We start from the raw sequence: 22,735 nt of genomic DNA, 5'->3' as shown, positions 1-22,735 counted from the left end.
GACAAGAACCGGATACCGTCCGCAACTTCCTTATAGAAACCTCGCGTAGCTCCGGGCATGCTTGCGGTGCTAATCACAAAGTTAGGCAGAACACGACAAAGGCGTAACTGGCATACCGTTCTTAAGAATGGGGTTGAACATCTAGAAAGAAAGTAAAACTATTAACTAGTTGTCGCACGAACAGATGCGACAGGCTTAGTCCCCCCTGTTTTACTCTTCGAAACAGATTCGTCCTACTACATTTTTCCCAAGTATACCCCATATAAACACAGAAAATATCCTATACAGTCTTTGCACATGCACCCGTGAGCAACACAAAACCTGCATCACATACAATAATTTACTTATTAAAAATATGTTGCATACAGCGGCTCTGGCAAACATTGAGAGACAGCTGCCGTTCCACTGCGCTGTTCTTTCGCGCGTTTCTTTTATTTGTTCAGTCCAGTATTCATTAGTGTTTTTGTAGTGCTGGAAAGGCACGCCTAGATATTTTACTGGAGTATTGAACCAGTGAACGTTAGCATAGGAATCTGGGGTTGATGTCCAGTCTCCATGCCACAACCCCAGACACTTTCCCCAATTAACCCGATTTTCTGTAATTTCTCCAAAATTTTTTACAATGGCAACTGTCTCTTGTACACTTTCTTTGGAGGTGCAACACTGCTACATCATCAGCGTATGCCAAAACCTTTACTTCGGCATCAAGCAGTCTGAAACCACGGATCGTCTCGTTTTCTATTATGGCCAAGCACAAGCTCTCTATGTACAATGCAAACTAGAGTGGACTTGCTGGACAGTCCTGGCGTACAAAATGTTCCAGCCTAATGGGAGACCCCGAAATCTTGTTAGTAATTAGTCGTGTAGTAGAGTTCTTATACGCCAAAACTATGCCCTCTGTAATCACCGATCCAACATTGACATGTTCAAGTATGGAGAATAGCACATCTTGCGGGACGCAGTCAAAAGCCTTTTCTAAATCAAGCTGGAGGATCGCAACATGAGAATTAAAAGCATCGCTCTCAAGGACACATCGCATTGTGTGTGTGTTCATTAATACTTAGCGCCCCTTGATGCCACACGTTTGGTGCTCCCCAACTATTCCGGTTATTATGGACTGCAATCTACCTGCCAATACATTCATGATTATTTTGTAGTCAGTGTTCGTTAGCGAAATGGGTCTATATGATGAAACTAGTTTTAATTTTGCTTTGTCATCCGTCTTAGGTATTAGAATAGTGTGCGTCTCGGCAAATGAAGGTGGTAATGCTTTGATTGCGTAGGCTTCCTTGAAGACAGCTTGTAACACTGGTGAAACTTCTGTTTTAAAAGCTTTATATCATATCGCACCGAGACCGTCAGGCCCCGGTGACTTCCCAACGGCGAGATTATCTATTGCATATTCAATTTCAGAAACGGTTATAGGCCTCTCTAACGCTTCTTTCGTTTCGTGGGATAATTGCGGCATCCGGCTCAGGAACGTGTCCTTGAACTTCGTAACATCTACTGATTCGGCTGCGAAGAGACCCTTGTAATACCGAAAGAATGCTTCAGCGAAAGTGCTGTTAGTATTTAGCAGAATTCCATTTTCCTCTATTTCGTCAATGTGATTACGACACGCTCGTGATTTCTTGATTCTAAGCACACGCTTGGTAGGAGTCTCCCCCATAGCCCATGCCTCTGCTCTCGCTCGAATAAGGGCTCCTCTGTAGCGTTCCTGCTCTACTAGCTCAATTTGTCGTTTCACCGTTCGAACATCTTCCGTATATGCACCGGGCTCCTTGCTTTCTAATGCTATCAACTTCTTAAGCATTGTTCTGAGTTCATTTTCTTTCATTCTTTCTTGATGTTTTAAAGTACTAGATCTCGATATGGCTTTCATTTTAACACTTTGCTTCAAAAGCTCCCATTCCTAGCCGACATTACAGGCTCCGATCACTTTAATGTTCTTAATTCCCTTAATCAAAAAATTATTAAAAATGTCATCCCGAAGTAGTTTAGCGTTAAACTTCCATAAATCGCAACTAAATTTGTTTTCTTTTTGTGCAAGTCCCACGTTACATTGTTCAAGACAATGGTCAGAGAAAGAGACAGGTAAGACTGTAACTATTGCTTTTAGCTAACGTCTCCCCTGCCATGTATATCCTATCAAGACGTGCGTGACTGGTTCCCTGAAAATGCGTAAATTGAATTTCACGACCTGCTTCGAGGCACTCCGCAACATCATCCAGGTCAGATTCATTCAGCAAGTCATAGAGCACTTCAACACATCTGTCTCGCACATGGCGGTTATTATTTCTATGCTTCGCGCTCAATACCCAATTGAAATCTCCCAATAAAACAAGCTGTTTTGGTGTCCGTAAATGTTGCTTAATTAACGAAAAGAAAGTTTCTCCGTCTGCCTCCACGTTCGGCGCATAGACACAAATGACGCGCCATTCAATTTCGCTAGCACTAAAATCACAAGTCACTGTTCTATCAGAGTCACAAGAAAGGTGACTTTCAACAATCAATCCCGGAATCTCTTTAACAAAAAGCACACAACCGGCCGAAGTTCCATTAGCGTGACTAACTATGGCATAATATTTGGACGTAAACCGCAGCACCATGCTCCGGGTATCCTCCTCTCCTTCCACTTTTGTCTCCTGCACGGCCAACACGTCAATATCTTGGTCAATTAACAAGCGATACTCTTGTGCCTTCTTTTTCCTGGAGGCCAAACCTCGGACATTTAAGGTTGCAAAGCTTAGTGCCCAGGGACCAGCCATCCTTACTCACTAAAAAAGGAGGGGGTAGGCCAGGAGCATGGTGCTTACCGTGTACGTCTAGCTCCCTGCTAGACGTCTCTGGGGCCATCCGGTGGTCCGGCATCAGGTAGCTGCTGCTGGTCCCTTGGAGTGCCAACCGGACGGTCCACAGGTAGATTGGACCTCGCTCTGAGGCCTGAGCGCCGCACCGGTCTTGCCTTCGCTGGTGGTCCCTCAACTTTGCTCTCGTGAGCAGTGTCCGCAGATTGCTCCAGCGAACGCTTGACCGCCGAGCTCGAGTTGATCCCGCGGGTCATTCCGTGCGTTGGCATGTCGCGTTTCGTCGCGTTTGCGTCGACATGTCCACCAGTTGGCTTTGTGCGTCTTCAGTGGAATTCTCTTGGCTGGTGTCCGCCTTAGCCGTTTGTTTCTCCTTGGGTTCCGACACTGTATCGTAATCTTCAGGTAAAACCGGCCCACGTTCAACCAGAGAACTAGTCGCATCTCCTGCCCCCTTAGCCGCGTTAGCCGTGTCTTCCGCCTCAGCGGCGTCCATTGTCTGCTCTTCGACCTCATCGCACATTGCAGCGCTCGTAACTGCTGCGTATGACCGGACGCACTGAGCGTCTCGGTGTCCAAATCACCTACAAATTGAACACCGTGGCACCCTGCAGTCTCGCTGTACATGACCAGTCCCTTTGCGCCGCAAGCATTGCATAGGCCTACCCGGCGCCACAGCTATAGGGCCAATTCCCCTGCAACGCGCATTGGTGCGGAAGGTCCTCCACCGTAACTCCACTCTTTAAGCCTTGAGTAGCACGGTTCTCGTCATCAATGCTTTGTCGCTGACGCCGTCGACTCTCCAGCGATCTCGATTAACATTGCCGAAGGCCTTGAACGCCGTCCGCGCATCCTCATCGGCGACTCCGTAAAGCAGCCAATGAAGCCGCAGTTTTATCTGCCGGTCCTGGGGATCAACGATGAGACAGCGGTGTCCCTTCACCTGAAGTTCTTTGAAGGCCAGCAGTTTCTTCGTCCCGTCTTCTCCGTTCAGTGTAACCGCCCAGACGTGATTAATCTGCTACTCTCCGAGTTCTATGACGTCCGTTAGCCCTGCAGTGGGGCCCAACGCGTCTCTGAAGTCTTCAACCCTGTAGGGTCTCGCTCGAACGTCTCCATGCAAAAACACAGTATGTAAGGCAACGCGTCCCGTTGGCAGATGAGGCAGAATCACTTGGTACTCTTCAGTTGACCTGTTACCACGGCCCTTGAGGGCCGCTGAAGCCGCTCCAACGGAGCCCTGCATCCTGCGTCCGTTCACTATCGTGGCCGAAAGCAGAATCCAAGCCACCAAGAGGTACCACTTTCAACGTTCAAACGGCAAACTATTCATATCTACCACTTACTACTATTGTTGGGCATCTCGGGGGGGAGGGGGGAGGTATTGTGTTCTCAGCATTATCAGCAAGACGGTGCAATGAGCGCGCGGCGGCTCTCATCTCTCACGTGTACTTTGGCCCGCGTAGAAAATAGGGGTGAGGGGTACGCTTAATCGCGCCCCCTTATCTTGCAGTGGGAAGAATCGTACGTCTTGGCTAGCCTTTGAGCTTCGTCGGAGCGATTCTGTTGTACTTACAGGGCGCACAATGGTCATTGCAATCATTGCACAGCCTCCATTTGCAAAAAGGGGCGCGCTTTTCAGACACAAAGAAGTAAAAACTGAGACGCTTATTCGCGTTAACCTGTACCTGTGAGTACGGTTCGTTCGTTCTTTGTGCGTGAGAAACGCGGGACACATTTCAATCTGCTTGCCAATCTGTGCGTGACCTTCCTTCCAATTTGTTGGTATCGCGTTCATTGCTTCGCTTTTGCGGCAAAGCTGTGACTTTCTTCTTCTCCGAGCCCCGCCGTGCAACGTGGTATAGTGGCTGAGGTACTCGGCTGCTGACCCGCAGGTCACGGGATCAAATACCGGCTGCGGGGGCTGCAATTTTCGATGGAGGCAAAAACGATGTAAGCTTATGTGCTCAGATTTGGTTGCAAGATAAAGAGCCCAGGTGGTCGAAGTTTCCGGAGTCCTCAAATACAGCGTCTCTCATATTCATATGGTGGTTTTGGGACGTTCAACCTCACAAATAATCAATCAATGCCTATTTTTTCGAAGCTTAGCAAAGCCGAATGAGCTGGAGGGATCGAAAACTTACAGGTTTGCCTATGCGTTCGCCTAGGACAACTTGTAAGTGAAAGTCATCGAATTCTTCGTCTTCTCAGTCTACTGCATTGATTACATAAGAATCGAACACATTGGCATACGTTCATCTTTGCTTCATGGAGCTCACATGGGACGAGTACGGAGAGTAAAAAGCGCAGGATAGGCACTGCACCACCAAAGTGTGAGTTCCAGTACTCATCGTAGACGGCTAAATAGACAGCTAAATGGACGGCGGCCATCTTAAGTTTGATTGCAATTCTCACGTAGCCGGCAAAATAGACAGCTCCGAGAAGACCGCATCGTAGACAAATACGATGCAGGCTACTTTGCTGTCTAAACAAAATGGTGGCTCAGCGAATCACTCAGATAGATTGAATCTCGCCGGAATGGTCGTCTGCACAGAAGCAGACGCTTCTCCAGTAGGTCAATGTGAGTAAAGTTTCATAACTTTTTAGATTTCAATACAAAAGTAAGTCTTAAAATACAACTGTTACGTTGGTTTTTTTTTTTGCTTTTTTTTCTCGACGCGAGGGGGCGCCTCGTTGGCCTCGTCACGTAAAGCCGTACAATCGGGTGCTGATTCTCGAACAGCATGGGCTCAGTTATGTCTTCAAAGCAGTCTGCGTAGACTGTCCACGTGCTGTCTAAGAATTGAAACACAGTCAAAAGATAATGTAATGGAGAACAAAATCAACGATAAACGCGAAACACAGTGGTCCCGTGAGAAGTCGTCAAGATTTGGTTTTATAAGACGCATGGCTGTTTCACGTACGCGCAAAGTGTTTGCCGATGTTTTTAAGATTGTGTTTCAAGCATATTTTGATCAGTTGCAAGTGCCAGCGTGCCCCATCGTGGTGTACCTCAACGTTTTGTGTTTCCCGCTGTGTTTTTTTTGTTTTATAAATCCATTTTGACATGAGGCAACTAGTCAAGACTGGATATGCACGTGCACTCACAACTGACCAGTCTCCTCCTCTCTTCTCCGTATACGTGTTTGTTTAGGCCATATGAAAAGCCCGTGCGAAGGTAACCAGTCACCCTCTCTTCACTTCAACGTTTACTATTCACGAACAGCTGTAATACGCAGGTCGTGGATGCCGTCCACTACATCACTCTATATATACATACCATCTCGGTGACATTTACGCGTTCATGTTTCTATCGTGCTGGTTGCCAAACGTGACGGCAGGAATGACGTCAGGGCATGCCGTCGGGTAGCGGCGTATCTCGGTTCTTCAAGTACTCAAAGCAGCTTTCGAAACCCAGGGTGGCGTTTTGCAATTTCAAATTAGAGCCAACGAAAGGACGAACATCGGAGCTCAATTTGAACGCGACACACGCATATACACCTTCATCGTGCTCATGACGCCGGTTTGCATGAATCGCAGCGCGCATGTCGCAGCAGATTGAGGAATACCAAACGAAACAAAAAACAAAAAAACAAGCCAGCAGTAACAAAACAACAACAGCAGTGTCGCGCACCTGTTCCGAGAATCAAACACGCCGACCGGCAACGAACCCACGCACTATTTTCGGTCGTAAGAGCAATCCAATACTGTACGCTCAGAATGCCCGCCTAATTACCCCGGCCTCGTACACAGATAGTGATGACGATCACTTCACGTTCAGAAAGAGGGCACTCTCGAGCGAATGGCGTTTTCAATTGATGGCTTGATCGAGCGTTGGCTATCCCAGGGGCTTCTGGGTGGGAAACGTAATGCAGCCTAACTCAACGATCTGTATATAATGGTTATTCAAGGAAACAAATTAAGAGAAATAAATCGGGTCACCAGCAAAACAGCTACCTTAACGGCAATCGCTCAGGTTGCTGCCATCGAGATTTTCTCTGACAACGCCATTCATGAACACAAATGTCGCAAAAAAAATGGATGCGGCGCCCCAGCACCACTACACGTAATCGCCAAATAACGCAGAAACTTTCAGTTTACGACGTTCACAAGGCAGCAATTGTGCTGCCACGAGGACGGTATATATGGCTCCATACACACGTTTGTGTGAAGGCTGCTTGAGGTCGCTATTTTCTACTCGGTATGGCTGCAAAAGCAAGTGCTAGTGCCCTTTACTACCACATTCGTGTTTTATAAAAACTATCGACGCCGCTTGACTGTCAGGTTCCTCGCACAATCAACGCAGGCCTGCGTTTACACGCGGAGATACGGGACACCGAACGCACATAAAAACAGCGCACTTCTGACGATCGCATTCACTTTTGTTGGTCCATCCCTCCTGTCATTGTTGAAATAAAGAGATGCGTAACCATCCCAGTAACGAATAGCTAGCCCACCGAAAAGTTACGAAGTGTCTACCTATCCTCCGCGTGAAACGAAGCCCTTGCAAGTGCATGAAACTACAGTGGTCTGTAGAGGCTGGTTATGTCAAATGACTTATTGCTTCAGTTCAGTATAGTACTCTAAATATATGCCACACTCGTTTTTTATATGAATACAGAAGTCATCCCTCACTCACTGCACAGGAAACGTTAAACGAACCTTGGGGTCCGACAGGATCAGCCGGTCGATCCGCCGATGGCTTCAGGACGACACGTGGGTGGACGATGGTCGTCGGCCTTCCAGTTTACGTCGGGTGCCGGACACAGGGTTAAAAAGAAAAAAAAAACGCACGCAGCGTGTACGCACGGTCAAGGAAGCTGGGCGAATTTGGCACTGGCCCGACGGCTGCCTTCGGCTTCCCGAGCACCCCTATTGGGCCGGCTCAGCCAATGGGAGGGGCACGCGCCGCCGCACTTCGTCGTCATCGGTCTCGTCGGCTCGTGATGCACCGACTGACTGTTCCGACGGCTGCCGCGGCCCCGCCGCACAGACGCGTAGAGGGGCTCGACGCCACCGCGATCGTGCGGAAATGAAAAAGAAACGTTTCGGTTTCGGTTTTCGTCGAGCGCGCGCGCAGCTGTGCCTTCCTCCGCTACCGTTCTACGTTCAGAACTGCAGCAGTGACTAAATAGAAACGCGAAACCAGGCAGAATTTTTTTTTGAATTTTCTAGAAACAGGTATTCGCGCTAATGGCTAGTTCATTCAGCCCTAAAGTACTGTATTTACTCTATTGTAACGCGAGGGATGGCTTTTCGCCACCTTCAAGAAGAAAAAAACAATTGATATTTCGGCATTCGGTTGTAACGTAATGACGATGATGATATCTGGTTTTTATTGGCGCAAAGGCCATACTTTGCCAAAGAGCACCACAAAAAATTCATTAAAATAGCTATTGATATGTGTTTTGCGTTGACATGTTGAAGATGTGAACTATGGTGTTCTTACGTGGCTGTATAGAGGCCTAAAACTCCACGCCTTCAGGCAGGTAAAACAAATAATTATTTAAAATTATGACGGTGACAGGAAATGCGTGTAACACGAATGAACGGCAGTGGTCGTTGAATATATAATGAGGGTTATGGCGTAAGGACGAATGCCTCATCGAATGCCGTTGTGGCCACAGGTCGCCAGACAGGTGCTATTTCAATGTTCCAGCGCAGGAGCAACCTCTACTCAGACAGGTCGTGCTACGGAGGAGCCTGGATTTATGACGTGAAAACTATTTAAATCTTTTAAAAACGCGAAGAATGATTGATAACTAAAAAGCAGTTCCCTACCTATTAACATTGATGAGTGCAAGGGTATTTGGTGCCGGAAGGGCAGTTGGAGGGGTTTTTTTTTCCTCTTGTAGCTAATTGCTTGCACTATATTAAAACATGAAGCAAAGCGAGTGGTTCACCGCACTTACTGCATAGAGGTAGATCCGCATCGGACAAAATGTATGAATGTGTAGTTTGTGTATGTCTCATTCTTAATCTGGTAAGTGTTGCTTCTTAGTAGCACGACTTCGATATTGGCGGCCAATTCGCGAGATGCGCCTTGATGAGGTGAAGTTTATTTTGTGCTTGCCTGCTCCATAAACGCTGCCAATAATGCCTCAGCTTTTGTTCGAGGAAGGGTTTGCGGTGAAGTGCAGGGACCGCTATAAAGCGGTGGCGTTCTCATGGGCGGAAACAGCTAGTTGATCCACCAACACTTTTCCCTGAATCTCGCAGTGTTCTGGCAACCAGCAGACTATGACATGCTATTTGTGTGCGTAGATCGGGCACGAATTTGAGTATGCAGAGACAAGGACAGGATTCGTGTGTTTTTAATGGTTTTCGGAGACGTTACCACGATTAGGGAATCAGTACGTATCACAGCTTTTGACAGTTTTCATTCTTTGATATGTTTTATGACCGACAATATCGCGTACGCCTCTGCGGTGACGATGCTCGAATGGAAGTGCATAACACCTACATCGGAAAGGGATAGGCCAACCGCTGCGTAGGACACAGAAGCGCGAGTCTTTGAAAAAAAAATCAGTAAAAACTTTCGGACACGAATAATTATGGTGGAGTTCAAGGAAGTGTGTATGAATACGTGCAACAGACGCGCTTTTAGTAACTTAATCGAAGGTCGTATCGCAATCTATGAGCTGCCACTGCCATGACGGAGCATATACAGCTGGAACAGCCAAACGGTGTTTACTAAGAGGCGCACCCACTGCACCGGCAAGACTTCTCTCACGAAGTGCATAGGGCTGTCTTATGGCAGGGTGGTTGTCAAATAGGACAGAACTGGACAAGTCATTGACGGTGGGGTGTACAGGGTGTTCGTTGTTCGCGTTTATTTTGAGAAGGTACATAAAGGATAGGTAGGATCTCTGGAGTTCTATAGTGACTACTCATTCGAGTCAATGTACAGACATTCTATAGGGTTAGTGCGAAAAGCACCTGTAGAACGATAAATTACAAGATGTGGAACAGTGTCGAGCATCTTTAGGGCAGTTTGTATTGCAGACTGGTATATTATTGGCCCGTAATTTAGGCGCGTACGTATCAGGCATATCGTATGGATTCGTGAGAAACTTCTTGTCACTACACCGCGAAGTGCGTGATAATACCTTTAGAGTATTCGCGGTTATTATTTACCTGTTTTTTTTATGTATCTGATATGTTAGTTTGCTGCCGCCCAGGAACTTATGTCGCTTTTTACAAACAGATGTTGACAATGCAGGTGAACATCCGGATCAGGATGAACGCCTCTCTTTCTGGAAAGTAAGGCACTAGTGCTTTTTTATGGGCTCAGTTTTAACCCATTTTCGTCTGCTCATTTGAAAACTTTGTTCAAGCCCAATTGACCCCACCGCTCACACATTGTAAGGTTCCGTGATTTAAAGCCTACCTGTGCGTCATCGACATATCAGAAATAAAATATCATTTGGGGGATCGACATGCGCGAGGAATTCATTTTCATTGTAAAAATTGTACAACTCAATACACCTCTTCACGGCACACCTGTCTTCTGCACAAATATTTCAGACAGAACAGTGCCCACTCCAACACGGAATGTCCGACTGGACAAACACCTTTCAATTATCAAAAACATTCAGCCGCACACACCTAAATGTGAGAGGTCTCGCCGTAGGCCCAAGCGTCATGTAGTGTCGTAAGCCTTTTCCATATTGAGGAACACAGAACGAAAAAAAAAATGGTTGTGGATGAAAGCGTCACGGATTTGTTCCTTGATACGCATAAGGTGGTCCATGGTGAATTTTCTTTCTCTAAACCGGCACTGCTGCGGGTCAAGTTGACTGTTTGCTTTGAGAAATGTATCAGTCTTCCATTTATCATCTTTTCAAAGACCTTGCACAGACAGCTGGTAAGGGCGATAGGCTTGTAATCGGAAACTACAGATGGGTCATTGTCCCGTTTTTCAAAAGCAACAATAATGGCTTCTTTTTATGCATTGGGGATCTTGCCGGGAAACCAAACAGCGTTATACAGAGAAAGGTGGACATTTTAAGTTTCCCTGGGCAGGTGTTTTAGCATTTCATGCGCGACTATGTCAGAGCCTGGAGCAGACTTGTTGCAGCAACTTGGCGATGCCTGTAGCTCTGCTAAAATAAAAAAAAGAAGGGGGGTTCATGTATGCCTTGTGTTTTGTAGATTTATGCTCTAATTTCTGTTTTTATCTTGTTTTGTATCATTGAAAGGCTTCAGAACTGTGCGACCAGCTGGACAGCTGTTCGAAGTAGGCGCCTAAGAATTTCGCCTGGTCTTCCAAGCTGTCGCCTTGTGTGTTTTCTAAAGAGAGTGAATATGGGTGTTTTTCTGCTACCCTACTAACTATGTTCCACACTTTGCCCTCATGTGTATACAAATCGATGCCTTACAAAAACTTCTGCAAACTTTCTCTCCTCGCCTGCCAGCGCGTTTTCGCAGCTGCCTTGAGTCTTCATTTTCTTGAAGCTTTCAAGATTCTCAGCGGTGGGTGAACCCCGAAGCAGCCTCCGTGCTTTGTTTTGCTGTCTGCACGCATTCCAGCATTCAGATTTTCACCGTGGCACACGTCATTTTCCAGAGTGTCCATTCGTTTATGGCATGCATTTTGTTGCAGCATCAATAAAAAAACCTCTGAAGTAGCCGACAACAGCGTTAAATGCCTAAGGACGCATGCCAGTCCAACTTAAACGAGTAATGGTTTATTATACAACTGTTCCCAGTCGGCTTTGCTTATGAGCCATTTGGGAACCTGTGGCGGACATTCAGTTTATGTGGGTGAGCTCAAAACTACGGAAAATTTTGCACTTTCATAGAGCTTACTGATTACTTTCTATGGGAGTAGAGACACAAGCGATGAAGATGCTATGCTTAGGTCTATGAAGGAATAGGTATAGTTAGCGAGGTTATAATAGGTTAGTTCTTTTCGATTGAGAAGACACGCACCGAAAAAACAAAGAAACTGTTCTACCGGCCAACCCATGCGCGTCGAAACGAGAGTCACACCATGGCATGCTATGTGCATTCAAGTCTCCAAAGAGATTATAGGGTTCTGGAAGTTCATTCATTAAAGACAGAAAATCATGTTTTTGTAGCTGATAGCTCGGAAGTAGCAAAGAAAACAAATTGTGATCAGTTTCTCGAAAAGGCCAGCTCGAACAGCCACTGCGCACTCTAAAGGGACGTTTGGAGTTGAAAGTGTTTGCAAGCCATCCCTTGATTTACTATATTGGCAACACCTCCAGATGATGACACGGCATAATCACGGTCCTTTCGGAAAATAATGTAGTTACGTGTAAAGTTGGTGTTTTTTTTTTCATTTTAAGTGTGTCTTTTCTACACACAGCACGTTTGGTAAGTGTTTATGTAGGATATCGTCAATGTTTCTAAGAAGGCCCCTGCCGTTTCATGGCATGATTTGTGTGCTCACGATGAAGGTAAGGTAGTGCTGTGTGTACGAGAAGCAAGTGGCTGTTTAGGCCTAAACAGCTAGTTGCCCATACTTCGTGTCAAAATCATGTTTCCTGTTATCACACTATTTTCCTCACCCTTGCGGCAAAACTGACTTTTTTTTTATTGTGTGAGGACCCTAGGAACACTTCCCGCAAAAAAAAAAAAAACACACACACCGAGGCTTCATAAGGTGATGAACTGCAGTGCACAGGGGTACATCAGTTCTTACGATGGAAATTGTGTGAAAACGCCAAATTAATAGGATAGGAGAAGAAAGCAGGACTCTACGGTCGACTCCAGATTTGACGATGAACAAAAAAGAATGCAGCATACGTGATGGCTAGTGTCGGCAATGATTAATATTGGCTTGTTTTGGCTAAATGATGGATAATGCCACCTCATTTTGCTTATTGCAGTACATAGTGTTACCACGAGAACTCGCTGCTGTGAAGACGCCCATTTCCTCAAAAACTTTACTGACGGCTCAACGCTGACCATACATGGGCAGTGACGCAGCATATATCAAACTTCCTTCCCGAGTTACCTGAGCGCATTTATTCCACGGTTCGCCCAACTACTTTTGATTCATTCTTTCAATGTCACGGCTATCACTGCTTCTTTTGCTTCCACGTGCCCCTTGTTTGGCGAAGAAATCGTAGCAGATATTTCTTTGGGTACCTTTCCAGATATTTTCATCGTCTTGCTGTCGTTTTATTAAAGAATGGAATGGAAAATCATTTGGTTTTCTTTTCAATAATCTAACATTCCCGTTATAGAAAAGCTATTTGCATAGGCAGTATAGCTCTGCAGTATATAACCAGATCGGGCACGGAGGCTTTTCGCGATTAGTTAGGCTAGGCGTGCCCTAACTTATTCGGCATCATCAGCCGTGGTGGTCAAAGTATGGTTCGGCAGAGTGCCGTCGCCAACTAAATATGCAAGCGCATCTTCTCGTTCCGCTGAATTTAATTTGGAAGCGTCTCCTGTGCCGCGTGGCGCAGCAGCCAGACCCACACAGAAGTGACTCCTGTGCCACACGGAAGGGACGTCACTTGAAAACTATCACCTAAATCTATTTAAATGTATAAATTATTATTGTATAAAGCGTTAGACCTCAAAAGTTTTACTAAGCGGGTGTTTGAAAAGTCAATCAGTCTATATTTGTTATTTAAACATTTATTACAAGTATATTAAATACAGAGGGTGCCATGGGCGCTGCGGCTGCGAAAGGTAAACAGTGCGAAATGGTAGTTGCCTGCGATGTGTGCTGGTGGCTAAAACTCCGGCGAAATCGTGGCCCGGGCCTAGGCCCCCTCAAGGAGGACCGGAGACCTTGTGTCCTCGCTGCTTCATGTGACTGCTGGATGCCCAGTTAAAACCTAGAGGTTGGAGCTAGCGCGGCCGTCCACCGCGCCGCAGCTTCATCTGAGTGTGTGCGCCATGACATTTCTCAGTATGAAGTGCGGATTATTGTTGTTGGACGCACTGCATTTTTGTAGATTGCAATGCCAAGCATGGTGTTGTTGAAGGTGAAAGTGTCCTTGCTGCCGAGTTTTGCGGGCATTTGTAATCAGTAGAAAAACACTAATACTTAACAGATATAAAGTTCAAAACTATCTATCTACAACTTTCTCATTGAAATTTCTTATCCATCTTCGTTCCTTCGAAAGTTAGTTAATTAAACAGGTTTAAATAAACAATACTTGAGTACACAGAAAATAGTCCGACTAACTCCAAGCAACGGTGAGCTATATGCATTTGGTCGCGTCGTAATTGCGTGTTCCGGCATATTTTTAAACTCTGATTAAATTTACGTGGGACACCCTGTATATTCGCGGAAAGCGCAGCGCAGTGACGTCGAAAAAAGCTGGAACAGCGGCGTTGCTACAGCCCTTTGTAAACTCTGTTGGGGCTACTATTACAAGTACGCATTGCAAGGTACCAATTATTCGATAGATAATTTTTTTTTCAAGTTGAAAAACGACGATGAAGAAACAATGAAAACAATGAAACGGTGAAAACGACGATGAAAAAAATCATGGCTGAGCCTTTCATAATGGGTCACAAGAATTTGACGACCCACTTGTTACGTAATTCGCATTGTGTGACGCGCGGTCGTTATAGTACTCGCCTACCACTCTATGATACGCGCGTTAACGTGAAAGACAGATAACTTGATTGAGATCCCGAGAAAAAAATTGCCCGCAGCTTCCCTCGGGGGAACACTGAGGAGGATGCGGAGCATATAATTGGTTAACGGGGTGTTAAAGTGCGACTTACTTGGGTCGATGGCTAAATTGGTTAACGTGGTTGTGAAATGGGGTGTTAAATTGCGACTTACTTGGGTCGATGGCTAAATTGGTTAACGTGGTTGTAGGAGGGGGTGTTAAATGAGTGAACACGTACACACGTATGCGAAAGGGCGGCGCTGGTCGAAGGCACGTCGATCATTGCGTTTGTGGATTCGTTGGAATTCATTTCACCGTGACCTTGGACGTCGACGCGCCGTACAAACCAACCGACGAGCGGCAACTGAGCGAGCGAGCGCCGACCTTGAGTATATATACAGCGTGACGGCGCATGCACTGTCAGCTGTTGAATGTTCTCGAAGCGCGACGCCACATGCGCGTCCACTGGAGAATCAGGAGAATTGTAGATGTCGAACGCGGTGTGTAGAGGAGGAAGGGTGCACAGATGGTGGAGGAGTGAAGCGCGCGCGGTGTGTAGAGGAGGAAGGGATGCACAGATGGTTGAAGAGTGGGCGACGGCGCGACGGCGCATGCGCGCGCGTCAGCTGTCGAATGTTCGAGAAGCGGTGCGGACGGCGCGGATGGCGCGGACGGCGCACTACAAGGCGCGAGTATAAGATGCTTCCGCATCTAAAAGGAGCACGACGGCCTCGCGGCCATCCTTCGCAATAAATACGAGTGCATGTGCCAAGTACACACTGCGCCAGAAGCGATCGTAACATTGATGCGACAGCGTTGAAGAGCTCGTTTCGCAGAAACTTCAGCGTCCGCGTAGGTGTCGGCATCAGCTTCGTTGGTTGAGAGTCAAAAATCGTCACCTTGTCCGTGAACCGAAAATTGAGAACGATGAAAAAGAAAAGTTGAAACATCCACGTATCTCTACTAAGTGAATGGTGACAAGTGGAGGTCCCAAGGTCCATAATGTTTACGTTGAAATCACCGACTATATAGTATAATGGTTTGTGCGTCCACAGCTTGATCAAGCTCTTCTATGTTGTTTTTTTTGTGTCTTAAAATCCCGAATCCTCTCGTGACGGACGTGGACGACGAGAAGGTTAGGCCCTCGCAGCTTCGTACTTAGTAATAAAAATATTCGGATTCTGTATTGTGAAGATCCAACCCAGGCCATCTGCGTGGCAAGCAGGTCTTCAACCACAGAGCCACAATATATGTTGAAACACCTTGGGCAAAGAACACTCTATCAATGTCATGTAGCATAAAAAAAATCACAGCATATCCACGGAGAACATGATGATTAGTAGGGCGAAGCGTCCGTCCGTCTGTGCGTCTGTCTGTGCGACCATCCGTGCGTCCATCTGTCCGTCCGTGCGTCCATCCGCCTGTCTGTGTGTCCATCCGTGCGCGCATCTGTGCGTCCGTCCCTGCGTCCGTCCGTGCGTCCGTCCGTGCATCTGTCTGTCTGCCCGTCCGTCCATTCGTCTGTCCTTCTAGTGAGCACTCCAAGCACCGGCATCTCGCTTCTTATCATCATATATTAAGCATATAGAAGTACTACCATCCAGCGGGCATTGCGAGGTCTAAACAAGAGGTGGCACTTGCGCACTTTTATTCTTACGGCCTGCGCTTCGTGTCTACTTCCTACATTTCACCGTCTCTAGTTCATGACTATATACTAGTTCACTTTACTCATGGCACTGCGGCCCAACCCTTGCAAAACCTTGCTAAAACCAAGCAGGTTACGCCCAGCGAGTTTATAACGAGACAACCCTTTCTGGTCAGATAGTGCTTAAAGTGCGTCCTTCTGATACTAGTTTTTTTTTAATAGGCAGCAAATTTAAGGCAAACTTATATAGTCAGTCACCAATACTCGTCCCTGTAATTTAATCAGAAACAATTGTCTTTTTTATTTGTGATTACCGTGCGCGGGATTTCTCCCCATTGAAAAGGGTGCGCGAATGTCGCTCCTCTAGTCCGGCCGCGAAGGTGGCTATCTACTACTACGACGACTACTACATACATCGCGGACGCACGACCCACGTCAAAAGGAGCTTCGCCCCCAAAATGTCTCCTTAACGCGGGTCATATATTGCGCGGCAGAAACGCACGATTACGCCAATCATCAAGAGATGAAAATTCTATTACGAGTGGGTGTTTTCAAAGCCCACCCATTACAAACCGCTAAGAAATAGTCAACCGTAATCAGCAGCAAGACAGTCTACAAAGCGGACAGCTGCGTAGACTCACGTGTTGCCCTACGGACGCACAGCGGGCCGTTCGCTGGTTTGCAGAATGAATAATTACGGCGTATAGTTATTAACAACTCTGCTTTCAATAGGCATTCAATGACACTTCGAAACTGCCGATGTTACGCGCACGGTCATTCGTTTTCTAATGTCACGTTTCAGGCACGCACCGAGAACCCAAGCAGGCTGTCATTTTAGATGGTGTTACGCAAGAATCCGGATTACGGGACTCGTGCGTCTTAAAGCGAAGCTCAAGCGTCCTTAATTTTTTTTTCGATTTAGGAAGGCATTAAACAACCCATTATTTGTCGGTCTGGGTAAGTGAGCTACCTGCGACACACCCTTAAGAGATTATTTCCGCTCTGTTGATGCTGCGGCTGATGATGAAGAGTTGCGTTTGTGCCCTTCGTATACGTAAAGCATTCAACGAGCAACCAGTGACGAAAATCACAACGTGCGACGCCTAGTTGCCTCAGAAAATGCTGATTTGTTTCCCCAAGGGAGCAGTTCAGGCACGTTGCTGACTGAACCTTTCGAGGCGGTCGAGAGTGGGATGCACACCCAATCCCAGACGCCACATGAAGTCCCGGAGATGTCCAGACAGAAAAAAAGCCATTAACGTTCTCCAAGACACCCGACTAGAGCGAGCACGGTGGGCTGGGGGAAGCAATGGAAGCAACAAGGCAGCAATTGTCTCAACTATGTGGTTGTTCAACACATCTATGCCAGGGCATGTTGACTGAACATGACGAAAAATTGCAACCGTTGTTGCGTAAAACGAAGGAAGTGTTATTGACTGTGGCCCCCTGTTAAGGCGCACATTATATATAGGCATCAAATGCCGAAGGTGAGTACCCAGAAAGTAATATGAAAGCGTTCGGTGCGGGAAATTCCTCCCCTTGCACTAGGTGCAAAAGGAAGCGCAGTGCCAGCAGCCGACAGCGTATGGACACTGAAGGGAAAGCAATGCCTACCCGAGAACGCTGCTGTCCCAGTACCGCACGAGAGACAACCTCAGTGCCGCCTGACCAAAAAAAAAAAGGAACACAAAGCAGACTGCTGTGATCGCACGATACGTAACGACGGTTGCACGACGTGAGAAAGGTACCAAGTACGGCCACAAAATACAGTCTGCGCAAGTATACCTCTGCTCAAGAAGCGGAAAGTCAAAATCCCGTGTATCCTGAATCTTTAGTCTTACTTCCTCGAGAGCGTTTAACCAAACGGATTCGCAAATGCCGTAGTGGTTGTATAAAATACCTAAATTACGAAGCGACGCGGCCGGCTCAATAGGAAAACTGGCGCTAAGCCTGAAATTTGGAGATCCAATGAAGGAATGCTGGCATTTGGAGATATTTAACGCTGCACCTGAAATGTCGCCATACTGTGAAAATATACGCAGGCTGCGGGAAAGGCCATCTTCATCTGAAAGGTACAAGGTTATGACGTCAGCAAAAGCTGTGGCTTTCACGACACTGCTACCAGGAAGCGCAAGACCCCGGACGCGTGAATCTACGACAAGAGCACACAAATATGACTCAAGGCTGAGTACATTAGCACAGGAGACAATGGACATCCCTGACGGACCCCACGTGTTATGGAAAAAGCGGCACTTTCCAGCCAACCAGAACTAGTGTGCTTTTCACAGCAATGGCGGCATTAAATGCCATTCCTAAAGGCTTTTAGTGTTTGCTTAACATCCTTTAAAATGAAATTGCCGAATGCAAAGAAAGAAGCGCACACTTCTTGATTGATATGTGGGGTTTAACGTCCCAAAACCATATATTATTATGAGAGAAGCCGTAGTAGAGGGCTCCATAAATTTGAACCACCTGGGGTTCATTAACGTGCACCCAAATCTGAGCACGCCAGCCTACAACATTTCCACCTCGATCGGAAATGCAGTCGCCGCAGCCGGGATTCGATTCCAGTGCCTGCGGGTCGATAGCCGAGTACCTCAGCCACTAGACCACCATGGCGGGGTAACGGGCGCAAGAGATGGCGAAGGCCCGCGGCTATACCTAGAATAAGGAGGCCACTGACCATGGGCGCACAATGCGTTTGCTCAAATAAAAGTTTATTCCCTCCCTCTTTTACCGAAAATCCCTGCATGCTTGGGCAAAGTATGGTCTCTCAATCTATCACTGACGCAACGCTCTCTCAATCTATCACTGACGCAACGTCCCGTTTCTCCGCTGTAGGGCTCGCCGCTGCTTAGGGGTATCTCATTTACCGCCCCTTGTGCACAGCGCCTGAAAGGTTTTGTGTGCTGCTTCTGGCAGCTCCTTGTCTCGTCGCATGTGATACGGGGGCACAATTGAGCTAACTTGTTGGGAGCTGAAAAAAAAAAGTACCGGGGATGCCGTAACGGGAAGCCACATTCTTGAGGTTATATGGTTTACATGGTGCACATAAGGGACCACATCTGGCTTAACATGCTCCCTTTCCTAGGCAGTAGTAGTAGTAGTAGTAGTAGTAGTAGTAGTAGTAGTAGTAGTAGCAGCAGTAGAAATAATAATAATAATAATAATAATAATAATAATAATAATAATAATAATAATAATAATAACAGCTGCGGTGTTCCATGGCAAAAGCACGATGAGGCACGCAGCAGTGGATCACTTTCGACCATCTTGAACGTGCACATAAGTCATACGGCACGGATGTTCTCTGCATTTCGCCCCCACCGGAACGCGGCTTGAACCCGAATGTGTGGGCTTAGGATGGAAACTGCATAGCTTTCGAAGAGTATTTAACGTCATAACGCATAATACAGTGCATGTTGTTCACTCGCGAGCATGGTGCATAAGCTTATGAAGCGTATATACTTGTCACTAGCCCAGTATTTTCAGCACGCTGTAACCTTATCACTGTTGTTTCGCCCAAGAGGTGGTTGCTTAAGAAAAACAGGCGGTAATCACCCAGCGCTGAGGTGATTCGGCCTTTCTATTGTGTCCGGGCGTATGTACTCGCAGTGCTTAGTCTTCACAGGCAAGCGCCCTAATTGGGAGCCGTTAACAAAATGCTCTTTGTTGACGCAAACTTCTAAACAACATGCGATGCGCGACATCACAAGCGAAGACAAAAGAATGAATAATATAGATATTACGGCATCGATAATCACTTCAGCGAAGCGAACACTCAACGTTTGCGCCTGCAGGGGCGCACGCCTTGGGCACACACCCTCGCTACAACGGCCCATCGCAAACACCTCCCACTTGTTGTAGGTGCCGGCCACTTAAATTTACTTTATTTATATTTGCAATGCGTCAAAGGCCCCAATGAAGGTATTTTACATGGAGGGTGGACTGTTACATTGGGTTAAAGACGTACAGAGGATCGATCGCTGCTTCGAAGTTGATGATACTGGAATGGCGCGCGTCAGGAGGAAGGCCATTCCAATCTTGTGCTGTCTTTAACAAAAAAAAAAAAAACGATGAAATGTGCGCAGTGGTTTGAGCATTTGGCGGGTAGGCACAGCTTTCCCGTGGTTGATGCGCTCTGAATGACGATGATGATTTGTGTGGTTTAACGTCGCAAAACGACCATATGATTATGAGAGACGCCGTAGTGGAGGGCTGCGGAAATTTCGACCACCTGGGGTTCTTAAACGTGCACCCAAATCTGAGTACACGAGCGCGGTGTGAATGACGATGAGCTGGATTGATGGCGGTAGTGTGAGGTGATGCATGGTATAGTCGTTGTCCACGCATGTGTAGGCGGGATGCGCCGCGTAGCACGTGACTTGATTGTCTTTACGAGCGTTGCGGCGTCACGTGCAGGGGACAGCACGCATTGGTCGTTGCGGCATGCGTTCGGCGATATATAGCGCAGGCCTATGACAATCAGAGGATAACAGAGAAAAGTGTGCAGCTACATCGTATCCGAAAGCCCGCCGCACAATAGACTCATGATCCGTATGGCGTGATGAACTTCGACAAAAACCCCTACTGTTCATGCCTGACCAGCTTACGCTGCAAAAAAAAGGGGGGGGGGGGGGAGGGGGAGGATGAGCCCGAAGATCAAAGAAGATGACAACACGAGCGCTGACTCTCTACTAGAGTTTATTGAAAGAGACCGCACGAATAAGTACAAAGGCCTGCCGAGTTTCAACGGAGCACACTGTGTTCCGTTGACACTTCAGTGGGTTTCATCGATTCATTGCAATATGCATATTGCTCCTTTTCTGAAAGTTTTACAGGTCTGACTTAATCGCGATTGAACACATGGTAACGATTACGAAATATACTTGATAAAAATAAACGTAATGTTGGAATACATAGGCTTATAATGCGCTGCTTCGAACAGCATGAGTGTTGCTTTCGTCAATTTTCAGGTCACAGCTTCTCAAATGAAGAGAGATGGAACTCTCTTTAATGTAAGACAGAAAATTAGGCTGGCATGAACCACGCAGCGCAGGCCGAAACACAGTCGTACAACTTATCCAGCGCAATTTCAGGGTCAATTATTGCTTTAATTTTTGCAAAAAGGTATAAGGCAACGTATATGTACATGCAAGGCAACGCAAATGCATACTGGAACTGGATAAACTCTGCGGATACCAAAGCGAAAACAGTGTTTTTGCAGCAGGAAGGCGTATTCGCGGCGCACTCACGGGCAGTGTTTATGACTGTAGAAACAATCAAACTTTGTTTACTCTCCCAAAGGTAACATGACCCGGAATGCGGGCTTTCCGTGTAAGCATGCACTGTGAGAAAGCCCGGCAACTTCTTGGCTCACTGATAAAGGGCTGCTCTTCTCGGTGGCTTATATATACGAGTTAGCGCCTAGCTGTTGTAACAAAGACACTTCGTTTCTTTCCTTCCTTCTTTCTTTCCTTCTTTCTTTTGGGAAAGTGAGCGTTATCATTCGCAGGTCTATGGTATACGAGAAGAAAATGTCTTCGATAGTTGTCGCTTGTTTACGGCACTCGCCTTACGTGCCGTCACTAAGAAAAAAAAGTGTACTTAGAGACTCTTTTTAGAACTCCGGCTTGGCTCGTATTGGGCTCTCTTCAAAGAGGCACGTCAACACTTTTAGGGAGACATAATGTTCTCTTTAAAGAGTTGTGTGACCCTCAAGAGTGTCAACGCGCCTCTTTTAACATTTTTAAGAGAGCCGTATACAAGGCAGGTCGGGATTCCTCGGAAAGAGTGACACTTTCTCTTTTTTTTTTTCCTCTTGGTAGTAATACGCGTAGTAACAATGTGACGTGTATTTGTGACGTCACAATGGCGTAACAAATACCGGTGATCTGAGACGTCCTCACGCGATTACATTTTGCGTCGCCCAAGTTGACGCCTCCGACACCAACGGTCAATTTTCGGGCATGATGATTCGTTCAGTGAGCTGCAGGGAGCGCTGGAACAGGCAGCGGAGGAATATTAACGAATACGAATGACCAACTGGATTACATGTCAGTCCTTTTAGGCGTTTGATGAGACGCCTAGGACTTCGTAACGAAAACTATTCACCAACATGAAGCTCCGCTGCGCATCAACAAAGCACAACCTACGTCACTTTGTTTTTTTGTCCATCGCTACGCTGTCGGCGTTCACCGTCCTGTTAGCTCCCAACGGCCCAAAGAGCTGTTCCTGCATGCCTTATCGTTGGCTCAAAACACGGGCGCTTCAGAATTCTCCGGAATTAATTTTTCTAGACCATAATGAAGTTTTCATCATAATCATCATCATAGACAAAATGCTAGAAAATAATTTTCAAAAGCCGTTCCAGCAAGATTTGTCTGCTTCTACAGGAAGAAACCAACGACGGCCATTGAGCATGAGCCGTGCCATGCGTGCGGCCGGAAATGCATGCCACGTCATTCACGCAATATCATCACATCTTTGAAACGTGTAACTCACGTTCATGCTTCTTTTCGCTCGCACGAGAACCACGTTTTTTCTTTTCTTTATTTGTTTTCATGCACAATCGCGACTGATGGGCGCGATGTAGCGTGAACATTTGGGGATATATTTTACAGTGTCGCTGATCAGGTGCTACTCGTCTACACGGCGGAATTCGACTATGTCAA

At 46.7% G+C, this 22,735-nt stretch overlaps 1 protein-coding gene across 2 annotated transcripts in view; it reads right to left on the bottom strand.

The window, feature by feature from the left end:
• LOC119167287 (sulfotransferase 1B1-like) overlaps window positions 1-22,735 on the bottom strand; it is a 234,606-nt gene that overhangs the window by 175,602 nt on the left and 36,269 nt on the right. The window contains exon 1 of one of the 2 annotated variants that reach the window (XM_075866767.1): window positions 7,470-7,739. The exons of the other annotated variant lie outside the window; for it this stretch is intronic. The gene's annotated coding sequence lies outside the window, so the exon portion shown is untranslated. Of the gene's footprint in view, window positions 1-7,469; window positions 7,740-22,735 lie in introns of those variants that run through there. 2 annotated transcript variants of the gene reach the window in all.

Source organism: Rhipicephalus microplus, chromosome 6, assembly GCF_043290135.1.
Source record: "Rhipicephalus microplus isolate Deutch F79 chromosome 6, USDA_Rmic, whole genome shotgun sequence".
In the NCBI taxonomy this organism is placed as follows: domain Eukaryota; kingdom Metazoa; phylum Arthropoda; class Arachnida; order Ixodida; family Ixodidae; genus Rhipicephalus; species Rhipicephalus microplus.
This window is presented reverse-complemented; position numbering and strand designations above follow the sequence as displayed.